Below are 22,304 nucleotides of genomic sequence, written 5' to 3' on the forward strand. Positions count from 1 at the left end.
GGTTTGGGGCGGCTGATGCAGATGCTGAGGGTAAAGAGGCACCTGCTGCTGCTGCGGCCTTAGTACCTTTGACCCGTCCACCTCGGGTGGATCTCCTTTGGCCTCTTTGAGCCGGTTGTCCTCTGCCTTTCCCGAATGCGGAATAATAGCGAAAGGACTTTCCTCTCCCAGAGGTTCCTGAGGTGCGAAAAGGAGTTTGGCAGATAGCTGCTCCTAAAGATTTTGCTGCTGCTTTAGAAGTCTGCAACTTTTCCAGACTGTCATCCGCCTTTTTTCCGAATAGTGAAGAGCCGTCAAAGGGCATATTCAAAAGTCTGGCCTGTACATCTGGAGCAAAGCCAGACTTTCGCAACCACGCATGCCTTCGGATTGTTGTACTTGCCGCCATGGCCCTGCTGATACTGTCAGCGGAATCAATGCCAGTTTGAAGTGATTTGCACATGGCATCTTTGCCATCTTTAATAATGTTAAGGAAGGCTTCCTTTTCCTCTCCTTCGGTTATGCAGTCAGCCGCTGATGAAGCACACTCCCACAGTGTGTGACTGAACCTGGCGAGCGTACAGGTGGCGCTGATGGACTTTAACGCCATACTACAAGCAGAGAAGACTTTCTTCGCCATTGAATCATACCTCTTGTCATCTCTATCCTGTGGGACAGTAGGGTAAGCGGTCCTACTGCTAGATGAAGTTGCCGCTTGAACCACCAGGCTCTCTGGAGTCGGGTGTTTTGATAAGTATTCAGGGTCAGCAGCCGCTACCCTATACTTGGCTGACAATCTTTTATTGACCGCAGGGATAACTTCAGGAGTTTCCCAATTAGATGTAATTTTTCCTTTGTAATGCTGCATGGAAGGGGACCACAGGGTCCTCCTGTGGACCTTTGTCTAATATGTCTGTTAGGTCATCCTGTTCTTTCCTCAGAGGTGAAATCCTCTGGAATAGGCAGTGTGGTCCTCTGTAACCCAAATGTTTCCTGGTCAGAATCTTCCCCCTCTTCATAAATTGAAGATAGTCCAGGGTACTCTGACCTCTGAAATGGTGTAAAACCCATCTCTAAGGCAGAAGGAGCCAAACTCGTCATTATTGGGTGAGACAACGTCGATGTCGTCGACGCCGATGTGTCTGGCTTCGAAGGCGCCGAGAAAACTGGAAGAGGTCTCGAAGAACTCGAGAGGATCGGGATCCTACTCGAGGACATCGACGACGGTCTCAGCGTCGTGCCGGAGGCCCTTGGAATCACTGATGGCTGTGGCGTAGCCTTGGTCTTCTCTTTCATCGATGTCTGCGTCGAGTCGATCGACCGATGCGTCGAGGAACCCTTCGACAACGGCGTCGATGGCGCCGATCCATGCGTCGAAGGAATCTTAGACGACGGCGTCGAAGATGGTGACTTCTTACCCGATGGCTCATGGCGCTCTTGGGTGGAATGTCTCGCTGGGTGCTGCGACACGCAGCGTTTTCATTTTTTGGGTTTTTCACCCGGGGTATCACCCTCAGCTGTCTTTGAAGGGGTCGAGGCCGCTTTCTCGAAGACGCTGAACATTTTCTTTCTGAATTCCTCCCACTCAGCCTGAGAGCTGTGTTTTGTGGGACAGGAGACCCTTTCAGGATAAACAGAAGACGACGAGGAAGGGGCTCTTCGACGTCTCTTTTTTGAGTGTCTTGATCTCGACGAATGGTGGGAGCTACTTCGAGATCTAGAAAGGGAATGTTTTCGACGGCGAGGAGACGAATGCCTCGACTCAGCCGAAGAAACCTTCGAGGAGGTTTTGACTGACTTACCTCTCTCGAGCTTCCCCTTGCGCTCCTTCAAGGCTTTCGCCGTCATGGACATGCAATCCTCACACTCCGGCTCCGAACAATGGTGCTCGGCTCCCAAGCACCACAAGCAGATCCTGTGTGGATCCGTTATCAACATTTTTTTTACCGCAGTCTCGACATTTCTTGAAGCCGGATCGCAGCGTCGTCGGTTCCGATGAAGATGCCATCGAGAACGAGTAGGTATTTATTCTAATAGATATAGGGTTATCCTGACTGAACTGAGCATCGACGTTCCGAGGCCCCACAAAGCGTGGAAAAACCGAACTGAGCAACGGACGCAGCGCGTGGCTATTTATGGGCATGGTGACGTCGGCACCGATACGGTGGCCGTCACGGGACATCGACTCGGCGGACGTCGACACGCAGCGCCCTCTACAGAGAAAATTTCCGAGGCCAGCAAGCTGGAAACGTATTATCAAAGATAAGGAATATGTCGTAGGACACAATCCCTTCGAAATGCTCAACTGCGCCACTGGGTACTACACCCAGGAAACAAGGAAGCAACTACCAGGAAGGTGACCACGTTTGAGAACAATCCTACTGACTAATGATGGGGCGTCGGGGTTGATATCCAATCTGTACAAGATACTGGACGAAGCCACACCTAGACCGCAATGGCCATACATGCACAGATGGGAACAGATACTCGGGAGGGACAGAGAAGTAAGAATGGAGGCAACTGTGGGGGAGGGAAGATCCCCAAGCCGGCAAGGGCTGCGCAGGTACAAGAAGCCTGGTATAATATACTCAATGGGTGGCACTACACGCCTGCCCATTTGCACAGAATTTACCCGGGAATGTCGGGAGAATGCAGGAGGGGGTGCGGGAAAGAGGGCACTGTGGAACATATCTGGTGGGTGTGCCCAAAAATCGAGCGCCTCTGGAGGGAAATACAGCAGGCATAGGAACAGGCTTACGGGACAGGAGGGTATAGTCCACCAGAACAGATTCTACTGGGCCTTAGGGGAGGGGAAGCAGTGGGGGAACACAGAACCAGAGAAAGAGAAAGAGCGGTATTAACCCTTTTGGCAATTACTCTAATAGCACAAAGATGGAAGAGCTTGAATGTACCCACGATCCAGGATTGGCTGCATAAAGTATGGGGAATAATAGGCATGGAATGGGCCCCCTATGCCATAAATGGTAATGTGCATAACCTTGCGGAAGACTGGGGAGAGAAACTGGCATTACTTAAAGATGATTATAGGATCATATCGTGCCCTCAACGCCTTAAACTCGACCTACATTGAACAGTATGGAACTGCAAAAAGCAATATGGATGAACTTGACTTTGCCTCTCAGGGCAGGGGAGATGGAGAAAAATGCGGGGGGTTGTTATACATGTTATGTTATACATGTTGTAAACTCAAAAACCAATGCTACAGTAAATGTCGATTCATCCGCAGTCAACTTGCCTTCTAATACTGTGCAAGAATCAGCATCAGTAAATGAAGTTAAAAGCATTATTTTCAGGTCAGGTTAATGGTAATATTATAGGCCCTAGCGAGATTGCGATAACTGACTTCACTCCTGATGTTGATCAGTGATCCTAAAATAAATGGGAGGAAAAGACTAACTTTGTCTTTTATATTACAGGCTTTCAATCTCATAGACTGTTGAATTCAGAGCATATCGAGTGGATTACCCTCAGTATTTGTAATAATCAAATGATCTGTCGCTTGCATTCTGAAATCATCACTAAAATGATTTGGCAACACAGATCTGATCTAATTCACATGGGACTTCTTCCTCACCGATTTAAAAACAATGAGGATGCAGTGACCTTTGTTGAAATTCATGATTCACCTATGACTGCCGAGAATCTGCTAGCTTCTAATGCCAACTCCAAAAAATAATGACGAAGTGCATATGTCACAGTTTTCCTCCTTGTCAACCATTATAAAAGATTGGTCGTGGTGCCGCTAATGAAAAATCTTTTACCAGCCACTAATAATGTTGTACCATCGTAGCCAAAGGTTTCTTAAAAATTGATTCATGGCATGCATGTGGTTTCAAAAATTTGGTGTCATGGTTACATATGCTTACTTTGAAAATTATGTCAGGATATTTATTCAGGAAACTATGAACTTGCAATATTTTGCTGTAAATGGCTATGCCACCTTTTCAATTCCTGCAAAAATTGGGTCTCTTGGCAGACCTTTTGGTGGATTAACCATTCTAATAAACAATCTAAAAGTCGCTTCCAAGACAGTTTTGGGTTTGGACAACATACTGGTCATCGATTTACTCATTCAGGGGTCAAGATCGATTTCCTTATTATTAATCTGCATTTACTGGAATCCAGCTAGCAAATCGCAGGATGCCATGCTTGCTAACCTTGATGTTATTTTTCGAAGATGCGCTCTGTCGCAATTCTGAGTATAATATCTCAATTGGCGGTGATTTTAATTATAATCACTGAATAACTCCAAGTCGATAACCATCCCCACCACCCAACAATAAATCTAAGAATGAATCACTCCATTTCTAGAGGTAAAAGGTGGACATTATTCTTGGCAGACTGGGAAATTCATTTTGTCGCAAAAGACAATAATGAATATAGCTTCAGCTGGCGCAACGGCTTGAAGAAATCTTATATCGATTATTTTGGAGTGTCCCTTAACCTCTGTCACAGGTTGACAGAAATGGTCAAAAAAGAGATCATATTGGGCACAAATGAGAAAAATTATAGTCTGGATATTTATGAGGTAGGAGCTAGGAACACCAGTACAATCAAACGTTTACTCAAGAATTTGGTCCCAATTCAAAACACCATGGGCAGGTGTCCTACTCAAGTACACAATTCTGAATTGGTCAAATTGAAAGGGCGCTCAAGGTATCCAATGTGTCCACTACCTCATACTGTAGCATTAAAAAGCAAATTTGTCAGAGGTATAGAAACAGGACTCACCCAGGTAGATACTGTAGATTGCTGACAATCATAAGATGGTTCACAATATATGCTTAAACAACAGAAGGTCTGTGTGGGAAGCAATGAAAAATTCAGACTGTGTCCACTACGATGTTGAGTTCTTCAATTCCTGCTGAGACCTGGATGTCATATGTCAGATATATTCATGTTGCCGCCTGAATATTCGAAAGTGGTTGTGCGGAACTATAAGAGGCTAGCGCCTGGTATTTGTAAATGGTCTGTGGAAGACATCAAGGGGGCTATTGTCAAATTGAAATACTCTAAAGCAGCAGGGACAGATGGAATCCCGGCCTGCATTATTATACATGACCCCTCTTTAGGGGCTTACATCTTTAAGATCAAATTCGATAACATATACAAGTCAAATAATTAACCCATGTTTTGGCTTTCTTCAATCATTATCCCCATTTTCAAAAAAGGTGACCTTTCCAAGCCGGTCACTTTTATCGCCCAATTGCCTTAATGGATCTATCTTCTAAAGTGCTTGCCATGCTGATCCTTAGGGAAATGGAAAATCATATTGTACGGCATGACATTTTCTCTAGGTTCCAAGTGGGCTTTCGTAAGGGTATGGGGATGGTCCTGAATTCAACGGTTCTAGAACATGTTCTTGAACAATCTAAGTTAGTCAATACAGGACCTGTACACATTGCGTCCCGCGACAGGTCGGCTGCCTTCGATTGTGTGCTACGCCAGCTCCTATGGGTCAAAATGCATACACTGGGCTTTCCACTGCAATTAATCTCGATGGTGTCTAAAATGTACTCTAACACAAATTACAGGGTTAGGATTACTGTAGATGGAGCCTTAACAGAACGCATTAGGACGTATGTGGGCGTCAAACAAGGATGTAACTTGGCGGTCACTCTTTTTAACTTGTATCTTTCGGATTTGGATGAGATGTGGGAACATAATGCTGGTTTCCTAGTTAAGCTTGGCAAACTCCATTTTCAATGGATGGCGTTTGCAGACAATCTCATATTTTTTGATCGAACTCCATATGGTCTTCAAGCAAAACTACAGAAATGTTCTACCTAAGCTCAGAAGTTAAACCTGCAGTCTAACGCTGCTAAATCAAAAATTATAATTTTCAATAATAGGAAGAAAACATTCTGTCATTATCACTGGTCCACAGATGCAGAACAAATTCAACGCACATTCGTACTTCGATACCTCGGATACAACTTGTGTGATGTGTCTTCTGTGAATATGTGGAGAGCTACCTTAAACCAGAAAATAACACCGCTCATATCACAGATCAAGGTTATCTATAGGAAATTTTGCAAATATTCCATGTTGCAAGTGCTAGATTTGTATAACCTTAAAGTAGAAGCGATTGATTGTCGGACATGTGTCTATTGAACATTGAAACCATGCTTGACCAAGCTCAGGGGCAAATTTGGAAGCAGACTTTACGTTTAGCTAGCTCGCTTCCAAACTCAATATTAAGACATGAACCTGGCATTTCAGCTCTTTCGCCCAAATACTCATGGAAACTACTCTCTAATTATATCAAAAGGAAATGCCCTCCCCGTAATGCTCTATATGAAGATCTCTCTAGTATGCTTAAAGATAAGTATACTGCATCAATGATAAAATATGACGGAAAAATTAAAGCATTACTGCAAAAAATTGGTGTCCGTAGCGACGATTTATGCATGCGTCCCACATTTGTAAAACAAATTGTATGAATACGATTGGCGCAATACTGTTGAAACAATAAGCACATAAGAGTTACAAGGAATATGCACTTTTTCTCACAAAAATAATTCCACGACTATCATACTTACAACCCTTTCCTTGTGATAAGGCGTGCAGTGTGTATTTGAGATTTAAACTAAACCAACTTGCAACTCTTGAGATAATCATACATTGGAAAGCTACCAAGGATGCCGCCATTTCTGATACCGCTCGTTACTGCTCTAATGATCAGCAGGTGGAATCGCTTAAACATCTTGTCATGTATTGCCCATTTTTTTTTAGGCAGAGTACAGACATTAGGGACACTTAATTTGGGAGATACTAGTTACTCGAGAAATTTGATTTGGCCATGATGTATGTGGGGCAAGAACAATTCTTTAGTTCTCGCCTTAACTCGATTGTAAAGCATTATTAATGAATAACTGATGAAAAAAAAACCTCTAGTATCTAACTGTGCACCTTAGTCACTTTCTCTCTCCTGTTATACTTGTGCCTAAAAATCCACAATGGTATGAATGCAACTCATGTTGTACAATTTTGTCATGTTAATTGCCCAGGAGGTAATTTTTGCTCGCTTACCTTGCTGCTATTTATGTTATTAGAGTTTGTCTAATATTTTTAATGCATGATCAGAATAATTTTAGTAATGATAATGTATTTGTTTTGTAGCTGTCTTGTAGCTGTTTTATATAACTATCGCAATACGAACTCGATAATTCATGACTTTTGGTATCTTGTTCTGTGACGATACTGAAGAATTGCACTTTGTACAAAAGCCTGAACATTATGTGACCGATTTAAATGTTTTTATTAATTCAATGTCTTTATATCGTAGTTTTTTTTTTATTATGGTCGCATCACGAATAGGTTATGAAGAAAGACTTTTTGGTACTTCGGAGGATATTGCACAATTGCATTCTTTGCACAAATGCCCCTTATTATGCGACTGACTTCAGTGTTTTTAGGTAATGTTTTTATAATGTGTTTTATTTTAACACTAGTATATTGATGACTAGCTTTTGTTTTCTACTTGTATTCATGTTTTAAGAAGCTTGTAATTATTCTCTCTCTAAATGATCTGACATTACAAATGTTAATGGAAAGCATATATTATAAAAGTTTTACAAATTATAAACAAAGGATAAGTTTTGCCATGTTTTGGCTGCCAGTTGAATACTTCTTACACTGTTTCGAAGGCAAATCAATTTTATTCTTATAATTTAATTTACACTCCAATTATGCAAGGTCTAGTTTACATCCATTCAACCTTACCTTGCAGTCAGTGGGGCAACTTACTATAAATGATAAGTGGCAGCATAGTTCTTGCTCAAGGTTGAGCGATTGTCAATACACCAATGACAGGGGTCACAGCCTTTTTCAAATGTTCATGACTACAAATAAAACATTAAAAACTTGATTCTCGAGGAAATGCATGTGCTGTCCAAAAAACAAAAATGAAACCGTTACATTTGTAATTGAAATAGAAACTCTGCAAAACCTGTCTGTAGTGATAATCCACATGGGTATTTAACTTTATGTAGCGCTTCATGCATGGTTCGTCCAACATCTAAGCACTGATTATTATACATCAGTCGATAGTCTACCAACCTTTGAAAGATGTTCGCCAATAAGTAAGCTGCTGCGATCTGTGCGTGATCTGCAAGTCGCAGTTACGAGACTCAGCCAGGCCAACTCAGCCTTTCATCCTTCCGAGGTCAATAAATATCAACTCTGTTTTATGTAAATATGCTCCATGTACTGCGCTTTGGCAAAAATGTTTTAAAATCGTAACAAATCATTAACTCAGTCCAGTCAAATTCTGACCATGAGATAAGATATAGAATTTAGCATGGAGTCCATGCCTCTCTGCACTGTTGTATCACAACATTAGCATACCAGTAGGTAATATCAGTTAAAGGAAATTAGGACTTTCATTAAATATCAAAAGACAAGTCTGTTATCGAACCACAAAATACAATAGAAATCAAGTTTGCTTTACTGTGCAATTGCCTGGGTTTTGGGGTCATAAAAACGGAGGTCTTAAAAATCTAAATATATACAGAAATCAAATGGCCAGACCAAATGTGAAAAGGTGTATTAAGTGACTAATCGCCCTGTATTCTATTAACATCCCATTCTTCAACATGTTCAACATGTGAACCAACTGTAGAGTGGCTGGGAATTGGGATCGAAATCATTTGTTTTTTGAAGACTGAATTCCTTCCAATTATGGTTTACTGAATTCCTATTAAGCAAATCGTTTGATTCGACTAGTTGCTATCAATATTATATTCATTCTATTTTTGAGGATCTTCCATTGCTGATGCAATTATAGGTGTTCCTGTTCTTTGTGGGTGGTTGTCCCACTGCTTTATCGGTGAGGCACATTATAATTGTTCTTTTATAAACGCACTTCATACCGGAAACCAGTTTCAAAGCATGAGACCGGGATTCAAAACTGTGTAGCTATGCGTTGCCTTGCTTGCAAGACAAAGGCATTGCCCCTGCGCTATCCTCACAGTGCACATGTTGGGCATGTTCTTTGTGACAGTAATTCGGACTTCTGAGGCCTATGCTGCTCCAGATATAGATATATGAGTGTAGATTGCATCGCGGTGGTGAGGCCCTTAATGTACCTCTTCGGTGTGGGGGTGCTAGCCATGGCTCCATCTCATGCAGTCCCTTCTCTATGCAAGTGGAACTTATACTGTTGTGACCCACAATGTATCTGTTCCAGGTGCGTCAATTCACAACATTCCTGTTCTATGTTAGGAAAGCTGGCTCTACTGAGATCCATGGTATACCGTTTCTATATTAGGAGTGGAGTGTGCACTACTGAAGGCTGTTAGTTACTTACACATGTTTAATATCACAGGCGCTCCCACTGCAAAAGACACATTCTCTATGCAGCAATCTTCTACTATTGCTTTACACCTTGCATGCACTGATCCCACTCCACTTGTTCTACATGATTACAGCTTTCATTGGGGTTGCCCGGATTAGCCTTTTCTGTTTTTTTTTTTTGTGGTTCACACAAACCTTTACAAAACGTATACATTTACAGAATGACTTAATATGTATCAAAATAGTAAATACCATACACATACGTTTTCATAAAACATTGTACGATAAAAACTATGATTGAATGTGTAAATGACTAAAAGGACATTGAACTATTGGCTCAAATAGATGGTTGCAGTTTGATAATAATTTCCAGTTTGTCCTTGTACCTAAGAACAAACATGAAATAAGTCTTTTACACTAAACTTGAAACCATTGACAAGCAGATTTAGTGTTTAAAAACTACAAGGACATAACACTATTAACTCAAATAAATGGTTACAGTTTGAACATGATTTCCGATTTGTCCTTGTACCTCAAACATGCATAAAATGAATGAATCTTTTATACATAACTTATGACATTTAGTTTACAGTATATGCCGCCCTCTTCATCACTAAGCAAAGTGTGTGCAATAAAAACTTTACAATTATTCAAATATATCATGGAGGAGGACTCCATTAATATATGGAAACATTAGTGCTCCCCTTCACGACAAGTTAATTGCTCTTGAATAATGTGTAAAAGGCGAGTAAGTGACAAAATCAAGGAGTTATTTCTGCTCCACATACATCTTGTCCATAATAGATTGTGGGAATTTGCAGAATCACTGTACCAATGTTTGCCAAAAGCCAATTTTCTTGCATGTTCCTAATATTCACAAAACATAACGACATGCTTTAGTGTTTCCAATTCACAATTAGTTGAGCAAAAAACAACATACACCATCTAGGTACACCCCTTGTTTAGATTTCCAACTTTTTGTGCGACCACTTGTGTGAAACTGGTCTAATTTGAATCTTAAGTAAAGATCACGAGCTTTATGACTTGGAAAATATTAAAGATAGGGCAATTGAGAAAGTCTTTTTTAGAAATGGTGCATATTGCTGATATGATTTGTAATTGCCCATTGTATCAATTACCTTTACCCAGTCATGTTCGTAATATTTTGTTTTTCACCAGGGCGGGACGCTAACAGAGATCAAGATGCTGCATCTCTATGTGTGAGTAGAACTTGCATTTTACCCTCAAAACGTACCATTGACGCTGGATGTGACTTTAGTAACATCTGTGAGAGACCTTCATATAATGAATTGACTGGTGGGAGCTGCATTTTGGAATAATTGGACACCAACCTCCAGCAGAATTTAGAAGCTAGAGAGTTAAGCCCATGTTTGTGTATAATAGCATTTGGCAGAGAAATGGATAACCCCAACACACTTTTGAAAATCCTACCTTGGAGGGAATTTAAAATATCCAATAAAGAAGCCCAAACCAAAAAGTTAAATTGCTTCAACTTTTAAAAAGGTATACAATTGCTAAATGGGTTTGAGAGAAAGTTAACAATGTTTGTGAAATATCACTTTCATTTGCGATATTAGAGGAGTGACCTTTGTGGGGAATATATTTTTCCACATTGTTAGTTAGAATCAGACAAAATTATAACCGAGGTAGCACAGAGACCGTTCCTGCTCTATTTCAGTGCTTCCCATATGCCACGGAATCTTAAAATTATTTTTTTTTCCTATTTGAAAATATAATTATTTTGGATTTACTGGTGTTTGTCTGCAGATTATACCTTTCAGCATAGATGGAAAAAGGTTGTTTTATTTTGTAATCCACATGGAGTACGAGCAAAAAAGATGACATTGTCAGCAAATGCCAACCAATGAATACGCAATCCCCCCCAGTCTGACTGCAAAGTGATCCGTACCATTCAAAATGTCTTCCAAATTGCAAATATAGATTAAAGAAAATTGATGCTAAACTGCACCCCTGGTTCAAACCCAGTTATGTTGCGATGGGGTCTGTAAGTAGACCCTCCTGGTTGATACATACTCTATAGTTGGTGTGGTTGTGAAGCATCCCTATAAGGCCTATAATGTGCAAGGGAATTCCAAAGGAAACCCTTTAATTCCAGGTGTACTCTGACCACTATCAAACGCAGAGGACATATAAGTGCCGCCATATATATGCCCCCCCTTGCATATGTTTGGAGGTCTCTAACAGGTGTGCTAGCATTGTAGCATTTAGTGACGTACTCATTGATTTGCGGAATCCGACTTGAAAACGTGATAAAGTATGATGCGTAGAGATTAACCATTCAAGATAAGTATATCAATTACTTTGGCCGCATTATCCATCAGCGCAATAGGCCTATAATTGGATGGATCTGAGATTGGGCCTTTCTTGTGCAAAGGAATAATGATGGCAGAAAGCAATGAAGATGGAATTTTTTTAGTTAAGAAAATAGGTCACATTTATTTTTTATTTGTTTTTTGTTTTTTTAATATTTGACCAAAAAGACTGGATCATCTTTCAGGCCACATGAAGGTATGCCAACGGGGGCCGTAGCCTTTGAATAACCCATGTAACATCCTCCTGTGTCCAAGGACATCGAGACAAAATTACATCAGCAAATTGATGGGTGAAAACCGAGGAATGACCAGAAGGTAGTCTGAATTTATCCCTGAAAAATGTAGTCCAAGCCTCTCCTGATACGGATGAAACAAAGCTTGATGTAGCCATTGATATTGGATTTCTCAATGTCGCCCAAACATTTTTGATGTTCTGTTTGCAGAGATGACAAATCAGTTGCCGATTGCCATCCATATACTGATCAAATTTGATTAGTTTGAGTTGTTGTTTGTATTTTTGAAGGATTCTTTTCTTGGATACAAGGTATAGCAAATATGTACACATTGATAGTTTGAGATTGCCTAGATCCTTATTCTGGGATCCTTGTATTGAATGTATTAATGTGTGGCTGAGAAGCAAGTTTGTGTTGTTTAATAGCTAGATTGTTTAAATGATATTTAATCATATACATATTCTGAGCTTCTATGAGAGGACAGGAGGGTCCCTTACAGAGAGCAGAGTTCTCTACCAGCAAATCGCGACTCACCATAGCAGAGAGCCGTCTACACAGTTTATTATTCCAATGAATGGACATTGCGTACATTTCCAACTCTATCAGTGCTAAAGATGGTAACTGTTAGTATTGCTCAACTAGTATTGACATCTCAATGCTAACATTCATACAATCACCAAGAAATGGATTTGTTATATTGGCTAGGTCACAGACTCCTAGCAGGTTTCTAGAGACATCCAGATAGTCAATAAATGACTTATTCGATCCCCTTTGCCAGGTAAAGGACAGTTGGTTCAATCCTTTTGGAATAATGTGGATATCCCACTCCGCTAGAGAGTCAACCCTTCTGCGCCCTCTAGCCGCCGATTTTGTAGAATATGGTCCCATGTATTTTCCATACATTCACTTTCTAATATGATGAGTGTGCAATTAAAGTCCCCTCCTATAATGATCTCATAATCATGGTTCCGAATATATGCCTCTTCAAATATTGAATTGAGATTTGTAATTATGTCTGTTTGTGTCATTTTGCTGGGATTCCAATAGACCGAGATAATAAAGAGACTAAGATAAGTGCCTCAACTGAGCTCAATGCAACAGCTAAGAAGTCTTCAGAAGCCAAGATAAGCTTGATTGACACCCTCATGTTTTTGTGTATGAATATGGCTAACCCCCCAGAAGGACGCCCTAAGTGACCACAACTTGCTGGTTGAGCAAAGGAAGTGTAGCCATCTAGGGGAAGGTTTTTAGTTTGCATTGTTTCTTGTATAAGCAATAAAAACATATTTGCCTGGTAACAAAACGTAAACCATGTGTTAAGATTGTTAAAACCACAACAGTTCCAACACATTGCTAGGTATGGGAAGCAGTCTTGGACTGCGATTGCATATACGACTCTATCCAGGCCAGACCCTTTAATGCGCTCGTGAATTAAGAAAGTTGTGTAAGCATTACCTCATTGGAAGAATTGGGGAAGTGTGTTTTGGCAATCAGAGTGACCGTGTCTAGATCAGGAGTTAAAATGAGGACATTCCCATTGTTGGAAACCAATTTACTCCTATGAAATCTAATAGAGGGTTAAAAGCATCCAAAGACATTTTCTTTTGAACGTCAACCAAACACCTCTATGAAATTTAATAGAGGGTGATGTCCACATCTAGTCAACTAAATATCTCTATGAAACATAATAGAGAGTAAAGACCGCAGGACAGAGGACAGACTACTAACATTATCATTTAAATGAATACACAATTGGCGCAACAAACTTGATCTCCGGCTTTCCATTTGTTGAACTTATGAATACTGGTCAGCCTCAATATAAGGAGATCATCAAAGTGTGGCCTTTCTACAATCATTACATTTTTTGTTTTTATTTAATATAATTAATAACCAATGCAGAATCTCTCTAAGTTGCTTCCAGGCTGACAGCAGCTCAACTTCATAGTGATGGGATAGTACTTGGATAGATGCATCTGTTTGACGGGGCAGCAGCTTCCAGCAGGTGAAATGGAACTTGCAGTTGATCTATTGATAAATTAGAGTTCTCACATATAGTATGATGCTTATTAGATTTTACTATGACTTGTGTGGTTATAGCTTTGTTCTTGAGCATGACATGGGGTAGGATCTGCACTGGTAAGGGGCCTTCTTTCACTTGTAAGAGCACTTTGTTTTCAGCATTGAGTTAACTCAAGTCAAGTATTTCTTCTTCAACTGAAACGTTGCATAACTTTTATATGTAAGAATTGTGACTTTTGATCTTATTTGCTGGATGATTTTTTCTCTGCTTCCTCCTTTACATTTTTTAACAGCAGCCTTCTTTTTTGGACTCCAATATCAAGTCGCTTCTCCTTACGTGACAGGTAGTGCTTTGTGGGAGGTATGGGACTGTGCTCTGACAAGGCTTCTATATTGATAATTGCGTTGCTGGTTCGGGAACTATTTTGATCGATTAAATCAGTTAGAGGCGTGGGACTGTCAGGATCATCATATCCCTGTTCTCTCCACATCCTCTGTCTGTAGAATTTCCTGCATGAGTTTATTTGGACCTTTATGAAAATCATGTTACAATTGCAAATGCTGCTCGATTAATAGTAGCCTTTCATGCTGCAATTTAGCAACCTCAGTGAGATCTATATGAAGATCTCATGTATTTCTTTGTTGCTATGCATAGGGCCCTCAACCACACTGGCATAGGACCTCCCTTGCGAGTCCTTATGATTGTGGATGACATACATTTGACTGGCTTTTTCACATACCTTGGTGGAATTAGTTTCAGTGACTGCAGTCCGTTTGGGAGGTCACATGTGCCGTTTTGTGGAGTACAGCCTATCTTATACAAAACGACTCCTGCGCTAGCATATAGCCCTCTAACTCATTTAATTTAGCCAATATTTTTGAAAGAGAACCTTTAATCGCTCCAATTTCCAGGTGGGTGGTGACATGACCCTTGTCCAGTAATTTGAGGATGTGTCAGGACTGTAAATGAGTAGTTGTCAGCTTAAACACATGCAACATATTGGTATGTGAGAAAAAAGAAGTATTCATCGGACAGCCCACCATAATGCACGTATTCCCCCGTCTTCACAGTTTCAGTGGTGGCACCGATGAACGCTGGAGGAGCAATATCAGGCTCATCGGGCATCATCTGAGGTGTAGGTGAACTTGCAGTCATGTCTGACATAGCAGGTCCACGTGCTGTGATGTTTAAATGAGTTAAAGGCAATGGAGGGGACTGAATTTCGGTGTTTATGAAAATGTACTTCTATCTTTGTAGAAGATCTAACGACAGGAAAGGACGGACCCAATGACAATCTGATTTGCTTTCCAAGCTCTGCCATGACAGATGATGCAAGCAGCGAGATATCAGATATGGAAGCATTAAGGCGTTCATCAGGTTTGAAAATGAAAGAATTATTGTGACCCATCATTTTGTTATAACTTTCTATTGCCGGGGGTTGGGCATCATTTGCTTCATAAAAGGTTAATACATTTGTTTTAATCTTGGTGGATGGTACAGCATGCACCTGCGCTGCAATATTTAGGCCACTGGCCTCCTGTAATGCAAGAAAACATTTGAGAGGGAAGCTGGCTTAGACACATGACAAGCATTGCGTAAAAACCCACTGTTCATAATAGGTGCCGAGTGTGACAGGTCATTGGTATCCACCATATTGGAGACCCTGAGAAGCGCAATCAAAGAAGGATCCTTTATCTGCTTACTGCTTCTTAGATCCCCAACCATAGACGAAGGCTTAACATTTCAAATGCTACGCTTCAACGTGTGTTCAAGAATGAGACTATGTGTGAAAAAATTACACATAGGAACTCGCTGCATGTTGAAGAGGTTAATTTGCAAGACGTTACTGTTGGACTTTCAGAGCCTCCAACATTAGTACGAAGCACCCGCCAAAACATCCAAGTTTCTAATACAGATTCTAAAACTTAAGGAACTTCCTCCAAAAGCTTGCAAAATCAACAAACACCTATGCCATAGCTGCGTGTCAAAAAACAGGACAAAAGTATACGTAGCTATGACCCAAAATAGATGCAAATACGACAGTTCACTTTTTGAGTGACATGCTCACCTTATTAGAGCACTGCCAGCAGCATACAACGTTGTTAAATACAAGAAAACAACATCGGAGGACGCAACAACCCCCGACCCGCCGCACACAGCAAACAAGCGAAACAGGCACTTGCGAGGGGCACTTCCGTTGGGCTGCATGCTTGTGCTTTTTAAGTGAAGGTGATATGATATGGCATTTATAAAGCGTCAATATACAAGTGTTTCAAGGGGCGACTCAGCAAGGGAGGGGGAACAGAGGGAAGACAGAGACAGCGATCCTACTAGGCCAAGTGTCATTCAAGTGCAGGGGGAAGGGGAAAAGTGCGGAGTGAGAGGGGGGTGGGGCCAGTGCAGTACATGGGATAAAAGAATAAATAAAACAATAAGAAGTGCAGCAAGCTGGTGGCAAGTGCTGGTGGGGGACTGTAGGGGTACAGAAAAACAGTCCAAGTGCGGGAGTTGCCAGGGAGGCAGTGCAGGTGTGTAAATGGCGGGGGAACCTGGGCCCCTAGTTCAGAGGGTGGCCAGGTAACCATACAGTTTCAGCTGGGAATTCAGCAGGGGAGAGAAGGGGAGAAAGCAGAAGCAAAGAGGAAGGTTTTGAGGTGCTGCCGGAACCGGAGATTGTTCTCCTCAAGTTTCAGGGATGGAGGGAAGCTGTTCCAGAGGGAGACCCCAGCCGAAGAAAGATCTACCCCCAATACGTTGCTTGGAGAAGCAACTGACCCCGAGGGAGTTGGTGGCGGATGAGCAAAAACCTTGAGAAAGGAAGATATTTAGGAAGAGAGATGAAGGTATTGAGGAATCAGGCCCCAGAAGGCCTTGTGGACAATGCAGAGGGTTTTGAACTTAATCCTCACAGCCTCTGCGAGCTAGTGCAGAGATTTCAGTGCTGGAGAGATACGATTCCTGGGCTTGAGGCTAAGGACATGTCTCGCAGTCCTGTTCTGGATGAGTTGCAGAGGGCGGAGAGTAGAGGCAGGCAGATTTGGAAAGGCTGTTGCAATAGTCCAAAGAGAACCAGAGCTCTGGAATCCGTGAGCTTCTGGGAGAAGGAGAGGAAAGGAAGAATACCTCTGAGGAGGTGCAGCTGGTAGTGTGACTTCTTAGAGACGTCAGATGTGAGGAGAGGAGAGTGTGGAGTCGAAGATAAACCCGAGGTTTTTAGCCTTGTAGGTGGGAGCAGGAGGAGGGCCAAGAGAGGCCAGTCAGAGAGCGACAGGAAAGGACGGAGCGGGTGTGCCGATGAGGAGAATCTCAGTCTTACTGGCATTAAGTTAGAGATCATTGGCGGCACACCCCTCCTGGATAGCAGACAGTCAAAGATGAAAGACGGAGAAGAGGTGGCTGAAAGGTAGCTTGAAAATGAGCAGTGTGTACAATGAAAGTTGGGGCAGAGAGCTGCAATGCAGTGGGCAAGAAGTGCCAGGTATTGGTCGAACAGCCAGGGAGAGCGGTTAGACCCCTGGTGGACACTACAGGTAGAGGTAGAGATAAAGATAGAGTAGAGGAAGGACCCGAGTTGGACCTGGGAGGGTCTATCAGAGAGGAAAGAAGTCAGCCACGCCAGGCCTAACCAGTGATACCCAGGTTATCACAGAGACGGTTGAGCAGGATGGCATGGTTGACGTGTCAAAGGAAGAGGAGAGATCAAATAAGATGAGGACACAGGGGGTGTTGGAATTAAGGTGGGAGAGTAGGCCTTCACAGATGTTCAGGAGAGCAGTTTCCGTGCTTCTGGCAGCTCTGAAGCCAGACTGATGGTCATGAAGACAACCCACAGATTCAGTGTGGAGATTAAGCTGGGAGATGGCCAGCTTTTCCAGGAGTTTGCTCAGGAAGGGAATGATGGAAGGAACAAGTTACTTACCTGTAACTGTTGTTCTCCAGCATGGGTCTGGCATGGATTCACATGCTCATGAATATTCCCCGTCGTCCGGCTGGGAATCCTCGGTAAAGAAAAAACCAGTATCAGTTTCGTTTCTGATCTGTCTTTCGTAGTAACAACCAATCACTGATCTCTGCGTCATACTGACCACAGCCAATGACTGCCCTCTACCTAAGCCCCGCCTCTGGCAGCCATCTTCAGATTTGGAAGCACGTGAAGTGGCAGTATGACCAAGTGAAGAGCCGCAGAGGGGTAGGCGGGAGGGTTTGCATGTGAATCCATGCCAGACCCATGCTGGAGAACAACAGTTACAGGTAAGTAACTTGTTCCTTCTCCAGCATGGGGTCTGGCATGGATTCACATGCTCATGAATAAAGAATACATAGCAGTACACACATGCACAACCACGGGAGGTGGCAAAGGCTCAACATTAAGCATCACATCAAACTCAACATTAAGCATCTTACCTCCTCACCAGGCTCACCTCAGGCGAACAGGTTGCGCAGCACTGCTTGGCCGACCCTGGACTCCTCCCTGGAATCCCGGTCGACGCAGTAGAATTTCGTGAAGGTGTGCGTCGACCTCCACGTAGCAGCCCTGCATATGTCCAGCAGGGGCACACCAGATAGGAACGCCGTGGTAGCCGCGATCGCTCTGGTGGAATGGGCTCTCGGACGGCCAGGCAGCAGTCGGTTTGCCAACCGGTGACAGTACATGATACAGCCGGAGAGCCATCTGGAAATGGAAGCCTTCGAGAGAGCCTTCCCCTGATTGACAGGTCCAAAGTTCACAAAGAGTTGTGACGTCTTCCGAAAACACTTCGTGCGGTCCACGTAGAACTTCAACGCTCTCGCCACATCCAGCGAGTGCAAAGTCCTCTCAGCCGGCGACGAAGGCGACGGGAAGAACACAGGCAACACCAAGGGTTCGTTGAGATGGAAGTCCGACGGTACCTTGGGCATGAAGGAGGGGTGCGTCCTGAGCACTACCCTTGTGTCGTGAAAAGTCAAGTACGGGGCCTTGCAGGAAAGGGCCTGGATCTCTCCCACTCGTCGTGCAGAGGTGATGGCCACAAGAAACGCTGTTTTCCACGACAGAAATTTCAACGGAGCCGAGTGCAGAGGCTCGAACGGAGGTCCCATGAGCTTAGTCAGCACCACGTTGAGCTCCCACGACGCGGCCGGAGCCTTCACCGGCGGGAACAATCTGAACAGTCCCTTCATGAACTCTTTCACCAGACGATGAGACCACAAGGACGTGCGCCCCGTGGTTCTGGTGTATCGGGAGATCGCAGCAAGATGAATCTTGATGGACGCGTGTGCCAGTCCAGCTTTGGCCAGCGTCAGCAGGTACGGCAGTACTTGGGGGGCCGTAATCCGTAGAGGGTTAATCTTCTGTGCGTGGCACCAGACGGAGAACCTCTTCCATTTGTGTCCGTAGCATTTAAGAGTCGAGGACGCCCTGGCCTTTGCAAGAACCTCTCTGCAGTCGGCCGGTATGTCGTATCCTCCAAACTCTAGCGCTGCAGGAGCCAGGCCTGCAAGTTCAGCGATTTCGGGTCGTGGTGGAGGATGGCGCCTCCTTCTCTGGAGAGCAGATCCGCGTCCACCGGCAGCTTGATTGGCGGGGACGCTGACAAGTCCAGAAGGTCCGGGAACCATATCTGCCTCGGCCACGCAGGTGCGACGAGGATCATCCTGCACCGTGACCTCTTGAGCTGGTTGACGAGCCGGATTAGCAGTGGCAAAGGAGGGAACGCGTAGAGGAACAGGCCCTCCCAGGGGAACGAGAAAGCATCGCCCATGCTCCTCGCCTGGGGAAACCTGCTGGCGAACCTCCGGCACTTGGAGTTCGTCGCCGTCGCGAACAGGTCGATCTGGGGTGTGCCCCACCGTCGGAAGAGGCGATCCACTAGATCCTGCCGTAGCTCCCACTCGTGGCACGAGCGCAGCTCCCTGCTGAGTGAGTCAGCGATGGTGTTTTTTATCCCTGCCAGATGAAACGGCACCAGAAATATCCTTTGGGCGATGGCCCAATGCCACAGGTCCTGTGCCTCCTTGGACAGTGCTGGGGACCTGGTTCCGCCCTGTTTCCTGATGTAAAACATGGTGGTGGTGTTGTCGGTGAAGATCCTCACCACCTTGCCCTTGAGGGACGGAAGGAAGGACCTGAGGGCCCAAAACACTGCACGGAGCTCCAGGACGTTGATATGTAGGGATTTCTCCGTCGGGAGCCAAAGGCCTCTTGCGTGCAGATTTTCGGTGTGCGCTCCCCACCCTTCCAGGGAGGCATCCGTGGTCACTGTTTCCTGGTGGGCTGGGGTCTGGAAGTCCAAGCCCGCCGTCAGATGCGCGCGGGTGCCCCACCACCGGATCGCTCGTCGGAAGCTCTCGTCGAGTGTGATCCTTTCCTCGAAGCTGCCCGTCGTTTGGATCCAGCGCGCGTCCAGGAACTCCTGCAACGGGCGCATCCGGAGCCTGCACATGGGAATGAGGTAGATGCAGGAAGACATCATTCCGAGGAGGGACTTGATGGACCTCACCTTGGCCGCGTCGGCCACCAACATCTGCTGCACCTTGCCCAGGATGGTCCTGGTCCTCTCCTCCGACGGGGAGGCCAGAAGAGACACTGTGTTGAGCCTCGCTCCCAGAAACAGAGCGTCTTGCGCGGGTACCAGGTGGGATTTGGCGTAGTTCACGGAGAATCCCAGGTCCGTGAGAAGTTGGACGGTCCTTGCCGTGTGAACCACGGCGAGCTCCCTCGTCTTGGCTCGGATGAGCCAGTCGTCCAGGTAGGGGTAGACGTGGACCCCCTCGCGGCGCAGCTGCGCCGCCACCGGTGCGAGGCACTTGGTGAATACCCTGGGTGCCGACCGTAGTCCGAAGGGGAGGGCTTTGAACTGGTAATGACGCCCTTGGACCACAAACCTGAGGAATTTTCGGTGCCCCTTTAGGATGGGAATATGGAAGTAGGCATCCTCCAAATCCAACGACGACAGGAAGTCTCCTTCCTCCAGCTGACCCAGGACGTGTTGGAGGGTGACCATCCGGAACTTCTGCGCCTTGATGAACTTGTTCAGACGTCGCAGGTCCAGGATGGGGCGCCATCCCCCCGTCTTCTTCTTCACGAGGAAGTATCTCGAGTAAACTCCGGAGCCCCGAAGCCTCTTTGGGACGAGTTCGATGGCGCCCTTCCTGAGCATCGCTTTTACCTCCAGGAGAAGTTGAGGGACGTGAAGTTCTTTCCTGGCCACGGGGGGGACGCGCGGGCACCTTCTCTGGAACTCGAGCGCGTGGCCCCGGGCCAAGGCGTCCAGCACCCAACGGTCGGTGGAGATGGACTCCCACACGCTGACGAAGCTCGCCAGCCGGCCTCCCACCGGAGTGCTTCGGTGGGGGCATGACCCCACGGCCGGTTCAATCCTGCTTCGACGAGGCTTTGCCGCCTTGACCTCCTTGGCGACGACGGCGGGGTCCGCCAGACTTGCCTCGTCCTCTGTAGGCCTCCTGAGACGACGAGCGGGCCGCTTGACGGTAGGTGGAGAAACCGCCGCCGGAACCTTTGGAGGCGCCCTTGCCTCCGCTGCTCCGAAAGGGCGTCCGTCGTAGTTGCAGAACTCCCAGGGCCCGGGCCGTCTCAGTGTCCGCTTTAATGGCCTGAAGGGAATCGTCCACTGTTTTCCCAAACAGGTTGTTCCCATCGAAGTGCATGTCCAGGACTCTGGTCTGAACGTCTTGACGGAAGTCCGTAGCCTTGAGCCATCCACGCCGCCTAAGGCAAACGCCGTTGCCCAACTGGCGGAACCCAGTGTCGGCGATGTCCGTCGCAACGGTAATGGCGTGGTCCGAAGCCACCTCACCTTCCTGCAGGATCTCCAGGGCCTCTGTCCTCTTGTCGTCCGGCAGGAAGTCCAGCAGAAGAGCCAGTTTGTACCAGAGCTCCCTATCGTAGCGGGCCACGATAGCCAAGGCGTTGGCCGCTTTAATCGTCGTCGCTGCCGACGAGATGACTGCGTCCCATAGCGTCCAATTTCTTTCCCTCACCGTCCGGTGGGGAAGTCGATGTGGAGGCCGCACCCCCCCCCCCGCTTTCTTCCTGGCCGCCGCGGAGACGACGGAGTCCGGGGTAGGCTGTGCCCGGAGGCACAGGGGGGCCGTGTCCGGGACCCGGTACTTCTTCTCGTACCGGTCTCTTCTAGCTGGCGTCGTGGAAGGGTTCTTGAGGAGGGTGAGGCCCTCATCCCAAATGTCGTCCAATAGAGGCACTGAGAGGACCGTCTTCCTCTTGGCCTCGCGCTGCTGATAAAGGAAACCTTCCTTCTTCTTCTCCTCAGGGCAGAGTTGGAAAAGCTCGGATGCCCTGGTGATCATGGAGTGGAACGATCCAATCTTGTCGGGCGGAGAAGCCCTGGTGGGAGGCGACGACGGTAAAACCTCGTCGTATACCTCGTCGTCCGTACCCGT

The 22,304-nt window shown here is 45.3% G+C and overlaps 1 protein-coding gene across 5 annotated transcripts in view; it reads right to left on the reverse strand.

The window, feature by feature from the left end:
- ELF2 (E74 like ETS transcription factor 2) overlaps window positions 1–22,304 on the reverse strand; it is a 1,226,980-nt gene that overhangs the window by 747,084 nt on the left and 457,592 nt on the right. Inside the window, exon 4 of one of the 5 annotated variants that reach the window (XM_069631081.1) lies at window positions 7,726–7,844. The exons of the other annotated variants lie outside the window; for them this stretch is intronic. The gene's annotated coding sequence lies outside the window, so the exon portion shown is untranslated. The remainder of the gene's footprint in view (window positions 1–7,725; window positions 7,845–22,304) is intronic. 5 annotated transcript variants of the gene reach the window in all.

The sequence above is a fragment of the Ambystoma mexicanum genome, chromosome 6q (genome assembly GCF_040938575.1).
Source record: "Ambystoma mexicanum isolate Mex_15411 chromosome 6q, UKY_AmexF1_1, whole genome shotgun sequence".
Lineage (NCBI taxonomy): Eukaryota > Metazoa > Chordata > Amphibia > Caudata > Ambystomatidae > Ambystoma > Ambystoma mexicanum.